The sequence below is a fragment of the Panthera pardus genome, unplaced genomic scaffold (genome assembly GCF_024362965.1).
Source record: "Panthera pardus isolate Hobbes unplaced genomic scaffold, ASM2436296v1 HiC_scaffold_7, whole genome shotgun sequence".
NCBI lineage: Eukaryota > Metazoa > Chordata > Mammalia > Carnivora > Felidae > Panthera > Panthera pardus.
In genome coordinates, this window is record NW_026527002.1 from 54,942,846 (window position 1) to 54,962,635 (window position 19,790).

Consider the following 19,790-nt stretch of genomic DNA (forward strand, 5'->3'; position numbering starts at 1 on the left):
GATGCCAAAATAGACATTTTTTGTTTATTTACCTCTTTAGCCATGAATCATTCTCAAATAACTTTCATTTATCTTCCTCAAAATTTAATAATACTTGCATTATTTCCATAGCATGTTTTATTGCATGTTCTGTTGTAGGAATAGGTCCTCATTATGCAGTTCTGGAATATTTATTACTGTATTTGTCAACCATTTTTTCTTTCCCTACAAATATTCTAGGATAGCCTATGATGAATTAATGCAGCATAAGATAAAGATTTTATATTTTTAAATATTTTTGAATTATATATTTTACAATGTTTATATATATTTTAAAATGTTTATATTTGATTAATGATTACAAAGGGAATATACTCATGTAAATATCACCTAAATCAAGATATAACAACATTCTCATGCTCTCTTTCTTCCTCAAAATTCACCTTAAATTTAGTAACATAAATCAAGTTTGTCTGTTTCTGAACATTTTATAAATTGAATCATAAATATGAATTCTTTGTCCATGGCTTTTGTTTAAAATGATGCTCATGAAAGTCTTTCATATAGTTGTTTGTACTTATAATTTTTTTCAATTTCACTGCATTTTATTACTCCATTTCATGAATTGCTTTTCAAAAAATCTGCTTTACTGTGGATAGACTATTTGGTTGTTTCCAGTTACACCTATTATGAACAGTGCTCTTACAAATATACTCATATTTGTCTCATGGCACATATGTAAATGCCTTTCTGATACACCTATTCCTAGAAGTAAAATTGCTTTTTATGTTCAAGTTTAGTAGATAATTCCAAACATGTTTCAAAATAAGTTGTAACAATTACATTCTCATTAACAATGTATGGGAGTGTCATTTTTTTCATGTTATGCTAACTCTTTGTATTTTTTTTTCTTTTTCTTTTTTGCCTCATTTTTTTTTTTTTTAATTTAGCCTCTTTGGAAGGTGTGTAGTGTTATCTACTTGTGTATTTAATTTCTATTTCCTTGGACTATTTTTAAGTGTTTTTCTAAATGTATGGTAATCATGTTGCTAGTTTTATTAGGAACTTCCTGTTTATTTCTCGATTTCTCTGTTGCATTTCCTTTATCATATGGATTTCAAGAAGAACTTTACATATTCTAAAATGAGTTACTTACATTATTTAGGAAGTACTTTTCCTACTTTGTGCTGTTTGTGTTTTCACACTCTTGAGGAAAGTGCTATTTTTTGTGAAAGGAATATGTAATTTTAAAATATCACATTTTCCTTTATTTTGATGGTATCTGTGCCCTCTTTAAACACTGACTTGTGTTTATACTATTTAAGGTATACCTTACTATATCAGCTTCTGAGAAGTTCAGTTTACCTTTCATATATATCAGAAATTCACCTGGAATTGATTTTTATGTGTGCTGTAAGAGTCAAGTTCCATGTTTTCCCATATCAATATTTAAATAACCGAACATCACTTATTGAAAAGATTGTCCATTTCTCCATTGGATTCTGGTGCCACCTTTGTCCTAAATCAAATATTTGCTCTGAATTCTTGATTCTTTTCCATTGTTCTATTTGCCTATTCTTGTGCCAATGCCACACTATTTTAATTATTGTGGTTTTTTACTTAATTTTGATATTTAGAATATAATGTTTTTCCCCTGCTCATTGAGGGCAAGGATGATCTAATTTTGCTTTCACCAAGTATCTTGGGAACATTATCAATCTAATTTCATTTTAGTTCAACCTAGGATGAGATAATTCAGAGCAGAGATTTATCCCCAATGCCTAGAAGTTTAACAATCATTTCTTGATGTTAGGAGGTCCTGAAATTCAACGATGGGTCTTCTTGGTCTAAAATGTATCTCAACTTCTCATCCTTCTGCCACTTCTCAAATAAGAATGAGCTCTCAGGGGGAAAAAATGTAAATGTCTGAACACATTTCTGGGCAGGGAATAAGTGGGTATAGCTTGTATATGGTCTTATTTTAATAGTATTATTGCTGTTTTGAAAATAGACTGAAGTGCTTCAAGAATGGAAGTAGCGACAGTAGTTGAAACATTGCTGCAATTATCTAAACATACTTTGGTGGTATGAGCTGTGGTAGTAAAAGAGGTATTAAGAAGTGTTCAAAATCTTTTATGTGTTTGAAGATACAGCTGCCAATTTCCTGAGAGATTAAATGAAGAATAGAAGAAGATTAAATGATTCCAAGTTGCAGGGCCAAGAAAATAGAAAATATTGGGCTGACAACGGGAGAAGCAGATGTAGTGGGCTTGAGGCTGACTGAGCTCAATTTTAGACATGTGAAATTTGAGGATTTCATGAAATTTCCGATTGGAAATCTTGAATGGGTATATAGCAGTCTTCACTCTGGGAAGTTATTTAGGCTAGAAATTTAAATCTGAGAGTGGTCATATTTATAACCATATGGCTTGATGATATTTCTAAGGGAGTGAAGGGTGACTGAAAAGAGAGGTGTCCAAAGAAAGATTCATGAGCATTCACAGAAGGAGTATGGGGAGATGAGAAAGAATTTAGGAAAGTAAGGGAGCCTGGGTGGTTCAGTTGGTGGAACATCCAACTCTTGACTTTGGCTCAGGTCATGATCTCAGGGTTATGGGATTGACCCCACAGTGGACTCTGTGCTAAGCCTGGAGCTTGCTTAAGATTTTCTCTCTCTCTCTCTCTCTCTCTCTCTCTCTCTCTCTCACTTTCTCCCTCTACCCGTCTCCCCTGCTCACCTGTGCTCTCACACACACACTCTCTCTCTCTCAAATAAAATAAAATAAAATGAAATGAAATAAAAGAATTAAAATAATAATTTAGGAAAGGAGATTTAAAAGGAGTAGCCAGCTAGGAGGAAAATCAGATGTGCATGGCATCTTGAAATTAAAAAAAAAAAAAAAAAGTAAACATTTAACAAAAATACTGAATTCCCTCAAATGCTATAGACAGGTCCAGTGAAAAATGACCATCAAAATACTCGTTAGCTAACAAAAATGGAGATAACTGGAGGCCTTGACAAGAAAAGTCATGGTGGAGTGGTAGGGGTTTCGCCTGATTTAAAGAGCCCAAAAGAGAATGAGAGAATTGGAAACATGAGAGCCTGCAACTCTTTCTGAGCTATTTTGTCTCCTCCTTCTTTATATGCCTGCTTCTTGTGGTCTGCCAGAAAAGATTCAGTATCTTTTTAAGTCTCATTCCCACTTTCTTTGAGAAAGTAAATAATCATAAATTAAACTTTATTAAAAAGAACAAAAACTACAAAACACTGAAGATAATTTAATGTTCCAGTAAGTGATTTCTCCTTATTTCTTTGTCTTCAGTTTAAAAACGTGTCATTGGAGAGTAACTTCAAAGGTCAAAATTTGCACATGTTGTGGCTCCCAGGTGATACAGACTGAAAAGGTTTTAAATCATTCACTGTGAATGTACTCAAGAATTTCTGGGAAAAGACCAAGATATGGCATTAGAAACTGATATATAGCTATGGCAAAAATCCAAGTCAATAGTGTCTTACATCATAAGAAAAGTTGTAAATCAATAGTGCAGTAATGCAAAATGTGCTGTCATGTCTTGAGACAAATAGGTTTGATATGCATTTAATATGATAATGATTCATATAATAGTTATTAGTTTTTAAACTCTTGCAGTTAGGCATTGTGTCAAAAAAAGAAATATAATTATAAATGTTTTATAAAATATGAGATGGTAGACGCAGCCTTTGTTAATTTTGTGGTTTGGTTTTCAACTTATTGAAATTATTTAATGACCTTTACCAATAGAAAATTAATTATAGAAACAGAAGTGTGTGATTATATTTTAGATTATATGTGTTTGGGAAATATAATTTAATGTAAACTTGTTTAGCATTCTTGAAAATGATAACAAATTACCTTAATTAAAAAAAAATGGAGCATATGAACCATAATGAGAAAATGTCACTTGGCCAGTAATACTGCCTTACCCTATTACCCATCATTGTATACAGTGTAATCATTGTATCACCTCAATGTGAAAATGGTTATATGCTGTTCTCATAACATTACCCTGTGAGTTACCAAGATCATTGTGTTTTATTCTTCAATATTAGGAATAGAAGAGTAACAAAGCAAGCACGACCCTCAGCATATCCTCTTGAGAATGTTCACTGATAGAATTTAGTAAGAGACAAATGAGGATTTTTTAAGTACCTATCTGATTAGTGATTTAGAAATGCTTTTGTAGGGTATATATTTTTATGTCTTATTGTTTATTGTAAATACATATGCAACTGAAGGGCTCATGCTGGTGTCTGACAAGTTCAGGGTTTCTAAAATACTACAGCTGCACATGCTAGAGATCTTACTTTGTATATTTGATAATGATTAGTAAAGCTTGGTGCAGGGTAACAACTGTGATGTCTGATTATCTGGCGGTAATGTTTAAGTGATGACACAAAAGTAATGCAAGAAAATATGACTTTGCTCTGTATTATGAACTCTCTGCCCTCTTGGTCAGATTTCAGCCTTTTAATCCTAGCTACCACTGTACTACAGTTTTTGCTTTCAAATCCATTTTCTCCAATTTTATAGGATATCCATCATCCTGCATATTGTTTGGACACTGTTTATTAGCCTATTAATTAATTAAATCTCATTACAATTGAAACATGGTTGACAAATACCGATTAATCAGTTGTCACTTTGCACTAATTGAAATGATGAGTATTTTAGATTTTATAAAAAGAAAGACTGAGTTAATATTTTTAAAAACCTAGACAATATGCTTTAGAACTCTTCAGGCTTGAATCCTGGTCTAACTTTCTTTCCTCTCAATCATCTTCAAAGGCAAGATTCCTATTTCCCCTATCCCATCATAGGAGCCGAATGTCTTCTGGTCTCTTACAATGGTATCAGTTTATAACCATTCCCAAGTTTCAAAGATACTAATTTCAAGGTGTGTGACAACCATAAGAGTACAAATACATTACAACGAAGGGATCTTTTCTCTAGTTCACAGATTCTAGAAAGTTTACGACACCCCTTTCAATCATATACAGAAGCAAAGACAAATGCCATTAAAATTTAAGGTTCATATTTCCATAGCCAAAAACTTTAGTTTCTCATTTTAGTCTTCTTAGGAGTATAAACTGTTTTTCACCACTCTATTCTTAGTGCCTAAAAGAACCTAGTAGAGAGAAGATTCAAGAAACAACAATTGAATGAATAAATGAATATTGAAGGAGATATTCAAACCTCTTGACAAGGTGTGAGACACATCTATTACCGAAATGCAAAAACTACCATGTTCAATTTTTCAGCTGGGATAGTGATCGTGAGTTAGGGAATGTTGAAGAGTAGGAAAAGTTAGAAAGACATCACCTAAGTCATTTATCTCTGAAAAGTGTTATCTGGTATCTCTCTCCTGTACTTACAGCAAAACAAAGCAGTGGCCCCAAATTTTTCTGTATATACTGGAAACTCATGATTAGCCATGCAGTCTTCCTGGATTAAGGCATGTATAATCAGTTCCCAAAAACTAAAAATGCATACTGCTTTCAACAACCAGATCCTCCAAAAGTTTTTGAGAATTCCCTTCTCTCTCCACTTATTTTTTTATTCTCTCCCTTTCGCTAATTGCAACTGTTTATACAGCCTTTCTTTCCCATAACTACCTCTGTTATCCACATCTACTTGCAGAATAATAGGCCACAGTTGAATTGAAACACATTTCATAAATAGCATCAGAGCAAGTTTTTGTACCAAATATTCTTACTGGTAGATCAAGTATGATTATTTCCAATGTGGTCTGAAAAATTCTTTTTTTCCTCTTCTCTTTTATGAGATAGCAGTCCATTTTATGAGATAGTAGTCAAATAAATGATACACTTTTAAAGAGCTTTATAATTTGAGTATGAAAAGATGAAATGGCAGTAAGTTTTAGTTCCATATTTTCCCATTCTATTCATTGTTTCCCTCATGCATCTGAATAACACATATGCATATGAATTAAAAGCTTTCACACAAGTTACAGGGCATGCATTAAGGCCCACTAGTTGCTGAAGATTTATGGTTTTGTTAAGAGCAAAGAACCAGAACAATTTTGTAGCAACTAATTGCCTATAACTAAGATACATAAATGATCTGAGTCATTTCCAATTTTGTCAGCTCTATTTCCAACATTTAGAATAACTCCCAGGAGCATGAAACTACTATAACATCCAGTGCATCTCAGTGGAGAAGGCAATAGTACAAAGATCTTTTGTTGCTGTTGTTTATAGGCACAATAAACTATTTTTACTTTTGTAATTAAGCTATCACCAATATTCTAGATATGAATAATTCTATTGGAGTGATGTAAGTATTTTAGTTCTCTCTCTTCTTTTTTCTCCTCTTCTCTTCCCTTCTTGTTCTTTTATGCAGATAGGAAAATGGAGTCTTCAAAACAGAAACCTCAGCTAGGAGTTATTTAACTTACTACGTAGAAACTAACCTATTAATAGCTTCCTACTTATACAAGATTCATGGTCAAGAACCATGGAAGTAACTTACCAAATCAATCTGTTACCCCATGTGTAAATTTTATCATCATGTAAATTTTACATGTGCCCAGATATTTCCAACTCTTGATCATCCTGAAGACATTTAATTACACACAATAAAGTTGACTTGAACTTGAGGCACATGATTAAAAAAAAATACACTTCCTGACTGCAACAGAGAAATTTGAAGGAAGAATATTTGGAGTGAAGGAAGGGAAAGTCTGGATATGAAAACTCTTATTACTATCTTTAGAGTTCTTATTTTTTATTTGAGGATAGTTATTAGGTACTGACTGATTCAGTCAGTATCAAATAACTGACTAATTCAGTCAGCATCAAATAACTGTATGCTGAATTTATCACATTTACATACACAAATGAAATAAGTTATTCTCTTTTTCTTAGAATATTAAAGACTGTTTTGCAATTAGTAGTTTTCTTATTTTAACATAATCCCATTCTCCCAGACTATGCACACATTTCCCTAAGAAAGGAAATCTAAACAATCATATATCTTTTTTTCTATATGAATTTTGGAAATGAATATTCCCTAATATACTAAGAAGTTCTGGAGACTGGATGTTTTAAAAGGCATTTCTTTGATTCATCTTTCAAATTTGTGGTGCACAATTTTGAAGCATTTTGCTAAACTGTTTATTATTCCATGATTTGAGAGAAAAATGTTTCAAATTTTTGCCTCAGTAAGGGTTTTTATTGTATCTACCAACAAATGAGCCAAATATCATTTTTCATTGTGAGCTCATAATTTTTAAAACCCTCGAGTGTAGAAAATGTAGTTGTTTAGTGGGAAATTAGACAACTGGGTAGGTTTGTGGTATCAGAGAACTCAAGAGCTTAAGGTTATAAAGCTAACATAATATAATAAGAAATTGTGAAAACAGCCAATGATGCCAACTTCCTGTTGTGGCTAACAGGACCTGAACTGTGCAATTGTTCATGAGGTCAATACAGACTGCACAACCTTGGGTCCTGTGTTTAGGATGGTTGAATAGTTTTTAACCAATTAAAACTCAAAAGGAAAAACAGCAACACAATACAATTTCTTAGAATACATAAAAAGTCTGGTATTTGTAAATTCAAGTTTTCACCACAAATGGCCTGAAATCACAGCTTTAGTTTGTTTTGTTTCCTCTTAAGACTCAGATACATCAAAAAATAACATAAAAATATATTTAAAAATTGCTGTAGTAAATTTTTAATTTTAATTTATATTTTGATATTTAAAACATTACAATTTCATTCAAAAAAAGATGGAATGATGGATTAGAAAGGGATATCTGAAGCATAAATTTGGGATTCTTGTTGGCAACATAATGTGATACTTAAAAGTTTTTTATGGATTGTAAAGCATATCTACCTACGTTTGCATTCCAACTCTTGTATTTAAGACCTGTGTATCCTTAATGTCTTTGTAAGTCAGTTTCAAAGATATAGAAGATTACATTTAGATATAGATATAGATATAGATAGATAGATATAGATATAGATATAGATATAGATATAGATATAGATATAGAAGGTGCAGATAATTATGTTATTTTATAGTAGTTTCGTTCTGCAGGTCCCTAAGAATAAAGTAGATGAAAACACTAACAACATACATTTTGAGAATTATTTAGGAAATAGCAGCAATTTAGATAAAAACTACTGGATACCATTTAACGTTTATTTAAAATTTGTGTTTCATTGTGGGGATATAAACAAAACCAAGATGAAAATTATGGACTTTTCAAATACCATCAAGAAATGAAACATTTTTAATACCTTCATAAGACAATTCAAATAATTGAGAGATATTACTGATTTAGTTATTATTCTTTTATTACATTCATAATATCATGTCTAAGCTTTTCATTTGCAATAATAAAAGTCGATTTCATTTGCCTGTATCTACAGTAAAAATATTTTTTTACCACAAAATGTGCAAGGATTTTAGCAACGTATTATTAACTAGAAAACTTTATTTTTAAATGAGCATGTACAGGGGCACCTGGGTGACTCAGTCAGTTAAGCGTCTGACCATGGCTCAGGGCATGATCTCAGGGTTCAAGAGTTTGAGCCCCATTTATGGCTGCACTGACAGCTCAGAGTCTGGAGCCTGCTTGGGATTCTGTGTCTCCCTCTCTCTCTGACCCTCCCTCGCTTGCACTCTGTCTCTGTCTCTCTGCCTCTCTCTCTCTCTCAAAAATAAATAGACATTAAAAAAAAAAAGAGAGCATGTACAAAGACAAAAGCAAACAAGAGGAAACAAAACAACATATCAAGACCACCACGGCACATCCAAGAGTACCAAGATGTATTGTGTGATTCACCAAGGACAGCTAAATTTAAATATTTGCCATTGATATCCTGTTAGAATTACATGACCTGGAAAATGCTAGATTTAAGATTTTGTAAAACTTGTGGAATCTTGTCTTCTTGCAAAGATATACTCGATAGATAGTTCTAGATAGAATTTTCAAACTTGGGTAATATTGCTATTATTAATTATGAAACATTTACTACAAGCTAGGAAGAGGTAGATGAAATAAGACACTCATCGATAATAAATGTGAGTTTCTTTTAAGAAGTTAAAGAACTTAAGACTGCCATGATATATCATACAACTGTTACAGAGAAAGAAATCTGAGTAATCTTTGTGTGATTTCACATCCTGGTGAAAATGTAAACACAATCTAACTGCTTTGGACTTCTGGCTCTCTCCTCCGCTCCTCAACCCTAGGAGAAAGTCAGGATCCCCTTGTGTTTCTTCTACCTGCACTACAGCCTTATAATTCTCTGGGTGGTAAGCTGGGGCAGTGGTAGAGCTTATGTTGCTTGTTTCCAATCCTGACATGTGTAAAAACTGTAGGCAGAAAGTTCAGTATTCACAAATGGACAATAAAAATGGAAATTCTTTCCTGTGAGGAATAAATTCAATAATACGGTATATACCTTCTATACAGTAATAACCTTAAAAGTATACCACACCTTCACTTTCCTTTAGGTAGGAATTGCATAAAATAAAATTTTCCATTATTCCTGTGTGAATGTATGTGTGTGTGTGTGCGTGTGAAATCTGTGCTAATATTAAAGAATATATTTAAGTATGTACATGTGAAGTGAATTTGATAAAGATTTTCTGGAATTTGAAAATAATTCTAACATTACCAATAACAACTTGTGAAGCTAAAAGAAGCTTTTCTAAACCATTAAAAAACAAACAAACAAACAAACACACAAACATTGTCCCTCAAAATCAAACTTTTTAATCAACCATGATTACTAGATGGAAGATGGAATTTTCTTTCTATTCTTTTTAAGGAAAAAAAATCATAATAATATCATATTAAGAGATGACTAGTAATTATGCTACCAAAAATATGGCAACAGTCACCAGCTATGTGTAAATGGGCACAAAGGTTAGGAGCAAGGAAGTGCTTATAGAAGAAAGTGTGAACTTTTTTGGAATTCAACACTCTAACGACCCTTAATGATGAGTCTGTCTTTCACAAATGACAAGCACCATGACAGAATAGAAAGATTTTAGGCAGCAACTGGAAGCTGTATGAAGAAATAAAGATTTCAGTTAAGATAAATACATGGATAATGATAAAAGATAGTATCATTGTAACAGCATTTGTAATCTCACTTTTTGTTTTCTACATAATTTAAGAGATAAATGCATTGAAAAGATTATTATTATTACTTTAAAAAATTTTAAGCTTATTTATTTTTGAGAGAGAGAGAGAGAGAGAGAGAGAGAGAGAGAGAGAGAGGAGTGGGGTAGGGGCAGAGAGAAAGGGAGAGAGAAAATCCTAAGCAGGTTCTGCACTGTCAGCATGGAGCCTGCTATGGGGCTCAAATTCACCAACTGTGATATCATGACCTGGGCTGAAACCAAGAGTCAGATGCTTAATCAACTGAGCCAGCCAGGTGCACCATGAAAAGAATTATTAACTTATGTTTTGCAACACACTTCTAAAGATGTAATTTGGTGATATCAACAACTGAAAGGGATGGGGAGAGAGATGTAAAGGAATAGATTTTGTATATTTTTGAAATTAAGCTGCTATAAATTCCAATTGGAGTGTTATAACAAAAGGATGTTAAATGTATCCACATAATAACCACAAGAAAAAAAAAATAGCTGCAGAGTATACACAACAGGAAATTAGAAAGGAATTTAAATATTTCACTAAAAATAGTCATGTAGGAACTGAGGGACAAAAATACTATAAGGCTAATGGAAAACAAAGAGCAAAATAATGAAATTTAATCTCTCCTTATCAGTAATTACTTTAAATGTAAATGGATTAAACTTTTAATCAAAAGACCATGATTGGCAGAATGGATTAAAACATGTGATCCAACTATATGCAATCTACAAGAGACACATTTTATTTAAATTATTTTTTAATTTATTTTTTTACAAGACTCATTTAGATCCAGACATATAAAGAGATTGAAAGTGAAAGTGTGAATAAAGATATTCCATACAAATAGTAACCAGAAGTAGCTCTTCTAATAGCAAACAAAATATACTTTAAAACACACAAACAAACAAAAGTTATGAGAGACAAAGAAGGGCATTTTATATTATTATTAGGTTCAATACAGCAAGGATATGTAACATGTACCTAATAATAGACCATAGAAGTATACGGAGCAAAAACTGACATAATTGAAGGAGAAAATAGATCTAAAATAATAGCTGGAGACTTTAATTCAGTACCCTCACTAATGGATAGAACAGCCGAATAGAAGATAAGTAAGAAAATAGAAAATTTAAACAACACAATGTAACAACTAGATCACAATATACTAACTAGATCTAACCAACAACAGCATACAGATTCTTATGAAGTACATATGGGATATTTTCCAGGATAGATAATATAATTGGCCACAAACTAACTCTCAATATCCTTAAAAGATACAAGATATCTTCTCTGACCACAATGAGATGAAATTAAAAAAAAAAAGTAACAAATATAGAGGGAAATTTCACAAATTTTTGGAAATTAATATGCTCTTAAACAACCAATAGATCAAAGAAGAAATGTGAAACTGGACAATATTTAGAATTTAATGAAGATGAAAATACAATATACTAAAACTTGTGGGATGCAGTGAAAGAAGTACTAAGGAAGAAATTTTACCTATAAGTGCTTAGGTTTAAAAAAAGGACAAAATCTCAAATCAAAAACTGAATGTTATAACTTAAGGAGCCAGAAAAAGAACAAACTAAACTGTAAGTTAGTTGAAAATAAGTAAGTAAGAAAGTAAATAAATAAATAGAGATTAAGATAGAGGTAAATGAAGCAAATAACAGAAAAACAATAAAGAAAAAAATCAATGAAACCAAAAATTGGTTATTTGAAAAGTTCAACAAAATTTTTTTTTTTTATTTTTTAATATATGAAATTTACTGTCAAATTGGTTTCCATACAACACCCAGTGCTCATCCCAAAAGGTGCCCTCCTCAATACCCATCACCCACCCTGCCCTCCCTCCCACCCCCCATCAACCCTCAGTTTGTTCTCAGTTTTTAACAGTCTCTTATGCTTTGGCTCTCTCCCACTCTAACCTCTTTTTTTTTTTTTTTTTTTTTTCCTTCCCCTCCCCCATGGGTTTCTGTTATGTTTCTCAGGATCCACATAAGAGTGAAACCATATGGTATCTGTCTTTCTCTGTATGGCTTATTTCACTTAGCATCACACTCTCCAGTTCCATCCATGTTGCTACAAAAGGCCATATGAAAAGTTCAACAAAATTGACAAACTTTTAGCTATATGAATTAAGATAGAAAGGAAAACTCAAATTACTAATATCAGAAATGAAAATGGGACTATTAGTACTGAATCTATAGAGAAAAAAAAAAGATGATAAGCTAGTACTTTTAACAATTGTACACCAGGGGTGCGTTGATAGTCTCGGGTGGTTGATTTTGGCTCAGGTCCTGATCCCAAGGTCATGGGAATGAGCCTCGCATTGGGCTCCACACTGACCATGGAGAGTGCGTGGGTTTCTCTCTCTCTCTCCGTCTGACTATTCCCTGCTCACACTCTCCCTTAATAAAATAAAATAAAATAAAATAAAATAAAATAAAATAACAAAAAACCCAATTGTATACCAAAAAATTGGGCAAGCTAGATGAAATGGACAAATTCCCAGAAACATAAAACTTCTTAAGACTAAATAATGAAGTAGAGAATATCAATAGACCTGTAACCACTAATGAGACTGAATTAGTAATAGAAAATCTCTCAACAAAGAAAAGTCTTGGATCTCATGGTTTCACTGGTGAATTCCACTATACATCTAAAGAAGAACTGATACCAATCCTTCTCACACTTTATTTAAAAATTGAGAAGGAGGGAACACTTCCTAATTCATCATATGAGATTAACATCACCTTGACACCAAAGCCAAACAATGACACTACTAGAAAACTACAGACCAATAAGTAGCCTTTATGAACATTGGTTTCAAAATCCTCAACAATATTCTAGCAAACAAAATTCAGCAGCATATTAAAAAATTATATACCATAAGTAAGCAAATTTGTTCCTGGAATGCAAGAATACTCCAATATACAAAAAATGATCAATGCAATAAACCACAGTAACAGAAAAAAAAACCCACATGTAACAGGAAAATAGGAAAACAAACCCCAAAAACCACATTAATTATTGAATTTGATGCAGAAACAGCATTTGACAAAATTCAACACCCTTTTATGACAAAAACACTAAAAAAATCCCTAAGAATAGAAGGAAACATCCTCAACATAATTGAAACCATATATATACGTATATATACGTGTATATATATATATATATATATATACATATATACATATATACATATATACATATACATATACATATATACATATATACATATATACATGTATACATATATACATATATGTATATATATGTATATATATATATATATATATACACGTATATATACATATATATATATATATATAAAACCCACAAATGTCATATTTAATGTTGAAATACCAAAAGCTTTTCCTGTGAGATCAGGAACAAGGCAAAGAGGTCTGTTTTCACCACGTCTATTTAACACAGTACTGGGATTCTAGCCAGAGAAATGAGGGAAGATAAAGAAATAAACGGTATCTAAATTAGAAAAAAAAAAAAAAAAGAAGTAAAATTATGTGTGTTCATAGATGATGTGATCTTATATATCAAAAACTCTAAAAATCCCCCCTCAAAATGTTTGAATTAATAAATGAATTTTGCAAAGCAGCAGGATAAAAAGTCAGCCCACAAAAATCAGTTGTAGTTCTGTACAGTAACAATGAACAATATGAAAACAAAATTACAAAATCAATTCAATTTATAATAGCATCAAAAGAATTAATCCTTAGGAATTAACTGAGGAGATGAAAGTCTTGTATGAAAACTATAAAATATTGCTGAAAGATATTTAAAAAGACAGTAATAAATAGAAGCTCATTGCCCATCAACAGAAAAATGAAGAAATCAATTTTGCTGTGCTCAAAGAATGGAAAATTATACAGTGAAGAAATGGAATAAATTACAGCTACACATGGTGATCTGGATAACTCTTTCACTCATAATGCTGAGTGAGAGAATTGAGACAAGTTGCTTCTGTGTTACTTCATTTTATATCCATATTTAATTTATACAATTATGGAGAAAAACAAAGGAGTGGCATGCAGTTAGAGCCATAATAACTTTTGGGAGAAGAGAGCTTTGTAAATATTAGGCTTCTAGGGTATTGGCAAAATTTCACATCTTGCTTGGATACTGGTTACGGGTACCTACTGTCAAAGAAAGCATTAAATCCTAGTTGTTTTGTCTTTATCAAATTTTTAAATGTTTTATTTTTCACACTTAAGTGAATTTAATGGAGAAATGCTGTCGTAAACATTATGTGAGATAAGCTTTGAGATATAAAGATAGATCAAAACTTAAAGAACATAATACAAGCTTCAGAAACAGACCATAATAAAAGGAAGGAAATGTTAAAGGTCATTCACCAGACCGAAGAAAGTTACAAGCCTTTCAGTCAGATTGCAAGTCACACAAAAGTATAAGTCAAGTCTTAGCTCTTGCTTTGGCATAGGGGCCTCTTAAAAAAGAAAACAGCCATCAGGCCAAGAAAGTGTGGTCACTGCTGAATACTAAGTGACTGAAAAATGAGTAAGGACTGGCCATAATTTGCATACAGTTTTCTTGGTTATTTATAGGAATACAAGGTTGAGAAATGCTTGGTGACTGAGGGGAGGGGCATATGCAGGAAGGAACTATCTGAGATGAAATGACAATACCAGTCAAGTAACTTTGAAGCTCTCTTTACAGCTTCTCACTTTCCTTACTCCATCTTTGGAGACATGGAAACCTTGGGATAGGTGATGGATAAATATTAAGCAGCACTGTCTCTTTGTGAAAATTTGAGTTTTACATTTGAATATTTGATACTGTAGAAGAATGATCTTCTTGGTAGTTAGGGACATTTCTGGATTGTTTTGTGAGCTGACATGTGGAACACAGTAGATTTTCTAGAATATAACTTTTGGAAATAACTACGTTGGTGATATGGTTATGAAGAAGATGACAATACGATAGCCCAAAGGACACCACTCTGGGATAAGAATTAATTTGAGATGATGATTATCTGAGAATCAACAAATACAAGAGAGTTTCTCTAACCTCCCCTTATCTGGTTAAAAAGAGACCTTTCAAAAAAAAAAAATCCAAAATCCCAACAAATTAATTATCTTAAATCTCTTCTCTGGGAACAACACCACCCAGGGAACGACTCTTCCTTCCCCAGGAGAGGAGATAAAAACTTCACATCAGTACCAAGACAGATTGTCACAAACTATATTTCGTGTCAACTCTCCTAAGAGCCCATTTAACTTCCCTAAAAATCATTTGATCTCCTAAATGTAGCCTCCCTCCCAGTCCATTTTCCCTATTAAAAGTTAATAAATGTGAGGGGCGCCTGGGTGGCTCAGTCGGTTGAGTGGCCAACTTCAGCTCAGGTCATGATCTGGCGGTCTGTGAGTTTGAGTCCCGCGTCGGGCTCTGTGCTGGCAGCTCAGAGCCTGGAGCCTGTTTCGGATTCTGTGTCTCCCTCTCTCTGACCCTCCCCCATTCATGCTTTGTCTCTCTCTGTCTCAAAAATAAATAAACGTTAAAAAATTAAAAAAAAAGTTAATAAATGTGTATGCCTTTTCTCTTATTAATCTGTCGTTTGTTAGTTTTAACTCACATGTCCCTCAGTTATAGTACTTCAGAGGATCAAGGAAATGTTTTTCCTCTTCTACAGTTCAGAACTCTAAAAATTGGTGAAAAAATAATGAATAAACTGTTTACACCTGTAAGTGATAAACCATTTGTATGAAAAATTTTGCATGTAAGTTTGCACATTTGTTTTTAGTTGTACTTTCTTTTCTGAATAACTGCAAAAATAATTACAGACAGCGTATTTTGCATTACTTTTGCTTTATGGAGTAATGGTTTCCAAATGTAATCTAATTATTTCCTCTTAATGACTTCAAATTTATATACACCTTTTCACAAACTAGGGATTGTAATTATACAAGTATTCATGGAGATTTAATTTTATCAGGCTTACTGCTTAATCATTTCTTTAATTATGATTGGGTTAACCATATGCTAGACTCCATAAATGACACACTAACTTAATGACAAGCAATATTGGTAGTTTAGAGGCGTACGAGAATAAAATGCAAGATCAGCTTTGAAGGAAGAAAGACTGCTTAGCTAACCTTCTGTTAACACTTAATAGAGAACATGCCAATGAGTCCTGGCAGTAATTTAGTTCATTTTTGAAAACTGGTAAGTATTAATACTCTGAATACTTTAAACTACTCTAGTCGTAGTTTTAAAATCTGAATTAGCCCGTGTCTATTCTAAATTCCCAAATGTCCCTTACCTACAGTGCTCTTTTCTCTACTCTGTTTTATTCTTTTAAAATTATATCAAAGATATGATCTAGCAATTGCACTACTGGTTATTTACCAAAAAGGATACTGATTTGAAGGGATACATGCACCTTGATGTTTATAGCAGCATTAACAACAATAGCCAGATTATGGAAAGAGTCCGAATGTCCATCGACTGATGAATGGATAAAGAAGAGGTGTTGTATTTCAATTATTTACATTTCAGTATTTATTTATTTATACTACAGCCTGATTCCATTAAAAAATAAATGAATGGCAAGATGCTCTACTTTTTTTTTCATGTTTATTTATTTTTGAAAGAGAGGGAGCTGGAGAGGGACAGAGAGAGATAGGGGGAAGAGGATATAAAGCGGGCTCTGTGCTGACAGCAGAGAGCCTGATGTGGGGCTCGAACTCATGAACTGTGAGATCATGACCTAAGCTGAAGTTGGATGTTTAACCGACTGAGCCACACAGGTGCCCCAAGATGCTCTACTTTTTAGAAATTGTAATCTGGAAGCAAATCTGAGTTTGAATTATTGCTTCTGCCTATTGCTACTTACGTAACATTGGCAAGTTACTATGAATATGCATTAGTTTTCTCATCTGTGCAATATAGGTTATAATATTACCAAACTCCTAGGTTTGTTTTGAAGAGCAAATGATACAATATATATTGAAACCTTACTGAAATACTTCCTTCAAAAAAAAAAAAAAAAACATTCAAAGTATAAGTAGTAGTAGCAGGGTCCTATTTTCCTATACCCGAAAGCAACTTAAAATAAAATGTAATTTATTTATTTATATGTTAGAGAGAGAGAGAGAGAGAGACAGAGACAGAGAATGTGAGTGGGGAGGGGCAGAGAGAGAGGGAGAGAAAGGATCCCACAGCACAGCAGGCTCTGTGCTGTCAGTACAAGTCCCCGATGCAGAGGTTGATCTCATGAACTGAGATCAAGACCTGAGCCAAAATTAAGAGTTGGATGTTTAACTAACTGAGTGACCCAGGGTCCCTGTTTATTTTTTTAAGTAAAATATCTATATATCTATATCTATATCTATATCTATCTATCTATCTATCTATCTATCTATCATCTATCTATCATAGGAATCTTTATAAATTTTAAGTGGCAATTTGATTTTTTGGCCAATGGAAAGTGAGCAGAAGAGCATTTGTCAGTTTTGAGAAAAAGGCTTTAAAAGCTAGTATATGGTTTGCCAGCTTGCTGTCCCTTGGCATAGTGACTAATGATGCTCCAGATCTAGAGGTTCTGTCAGACTGAGTCCCATGATAGAGCATAGCAAGAGTAATAAACGTTTATTGCTTTCAGTCAATAAGATTTTGAGGTAGTTTGCTTTTGGCACATAACCCAGCATGACATAATTGAATATACGTATATGTTGAGGATTTAATTTTGTTCCCCCTCAAAAAGATATGTTGAAATCCTACCCTCCAGTACCTCTGAATGTGACCTTACTTGAAAATATGATTATGCACATACAATGGAGTGAAAATAAGGTCATATTGGATTAGGCTGATCCTTAATTCAATGACTAATGTTAAAAGAAGAGGAGAACTTGGATACAGAACCATACAAATAGAACAGATGTGATGAAGGAGATGGAGAATGGAGGGTGCTGCTGCAAGCCAAAGAACATCATGGACTGTTGGCAACCAAGAGAAGCTAAGAGAGGGCCACAGAACATACTCTTACAGAAGGAACCAACTCTGCCAAGTTCTTGATTTCAGACTTCTGGTCTGCAGAACTGTGAGAAAATAAATTTCTGAAGTTTCTAAGCCACCCAATTTGTGATATGTTGTTAAAGCAGCCTCTACCTATCTATTTATCTATCTATCCATCCATTTCTATCATTAGTTCTCAATTGTCAGTGTGCACAAGATTCTTTAGGATTGCTTAATGATACACTGCCAGGGGGCGCCTGGGCAACTCAGTCATTTAAGCAACAGACTCTTGGTATAGGTTCAGGTTATGATCTCCTGGTTCGTGACTTTGAGCCCCACACTGGGCTCTGTGCTGACAGCACAGAGTCTGCTTGGGATTCTGTCTCTCTCCTCTCTCTGCTCCTACCCCACTCATGTTTGCTTGCTCACTCTCTCTCTCAACATAAATAAATAAAACTTAAAAAAAAAAATAATTGGGCCACTGGGTGCTCAGTTGGTTAAGCCTTTGACTTTGGCTCAGTTCATAATCTCATGGCTCTTGGGTTAGAGCCCTGCATCGGGCTCTGTGCTAACAGCTTGTAGCTCAGAGCCTGCTTTGAATTCTGTGTCTCCCTCTCTCTCTCTGTGCCTCTCCACACACACACACACACACACACACACACACACACACACACACACTTTTTCTCTCTCTCTCTCTCAAAAATAAAGAAACATTAAAAACATTTTTAAAAAATTAAAAAAAAATAGACTTCCAGCCCAGATATTCTGATTTAGTTGGACTTGAGTGAGGCTCAAGGATATGCAGTTAATTAAATTCTAAAGGTGGTTTTGATACTGTTGAGAAAAACAGAATTAATACCAAGATGCAATGTAGATTAGCTTGATTTTATTGATGTTATTTGGGTAAATAAAGAATCTGTAGCAAAGGGATGTCATGAGTAAAGGCACTGTAGGAATTATGTTCAAGATATTCCCAAAAGGAAAAGGGTCTAAATTTGGTTGATGTCCAAGATTGTATTGTTGGTTCTGCAAAAACAGGTTAGGAACAGACTGTGAAATTTATTAAGCGCCTTACTCTATATTCCAATATTAATCCAGAAGGCCTAGAAAGACATTCGTTTTGTTTTTTATTTTGGGGGAACCACAGGTGGTAATTCAGCAATCTAAAGAATGTAGAGAAAATCTTTACTGAGGGGGGTGGTTGTCTCCCACATACATACTGCACTGAAAAACTCTGTATTGCATTTTGCATTGGAAGTAAGATTGATAATCTAATTGTGAAGCATTCTCCTGGAAATAGAACTGAGACACTAGATTTCAAAATTAGAGCTCTTTGTAAAAAACTAAGTGCCTTAGTTACTAGGTGATTTTGTAGTTTAAGGATAGATGATTTGATAGAGTTGAAGAGAGGATTAATACCAACATAACAGTGTGCAGGAAAGGAAAATAATATTCATTATATTTTGAATGTCAGCCATTTGCCAGCCACTGAATTAGGATTTTTAATTATAGAATCTTTAATGCTAACAGTAATATTCTAAGGTGAAATCATATCTAATTTATAGATAAATTCATTGATGTTTAGAAATCGAATACCTTGTCTAAGATAGCAAAGCAGAGACTTAAATCCA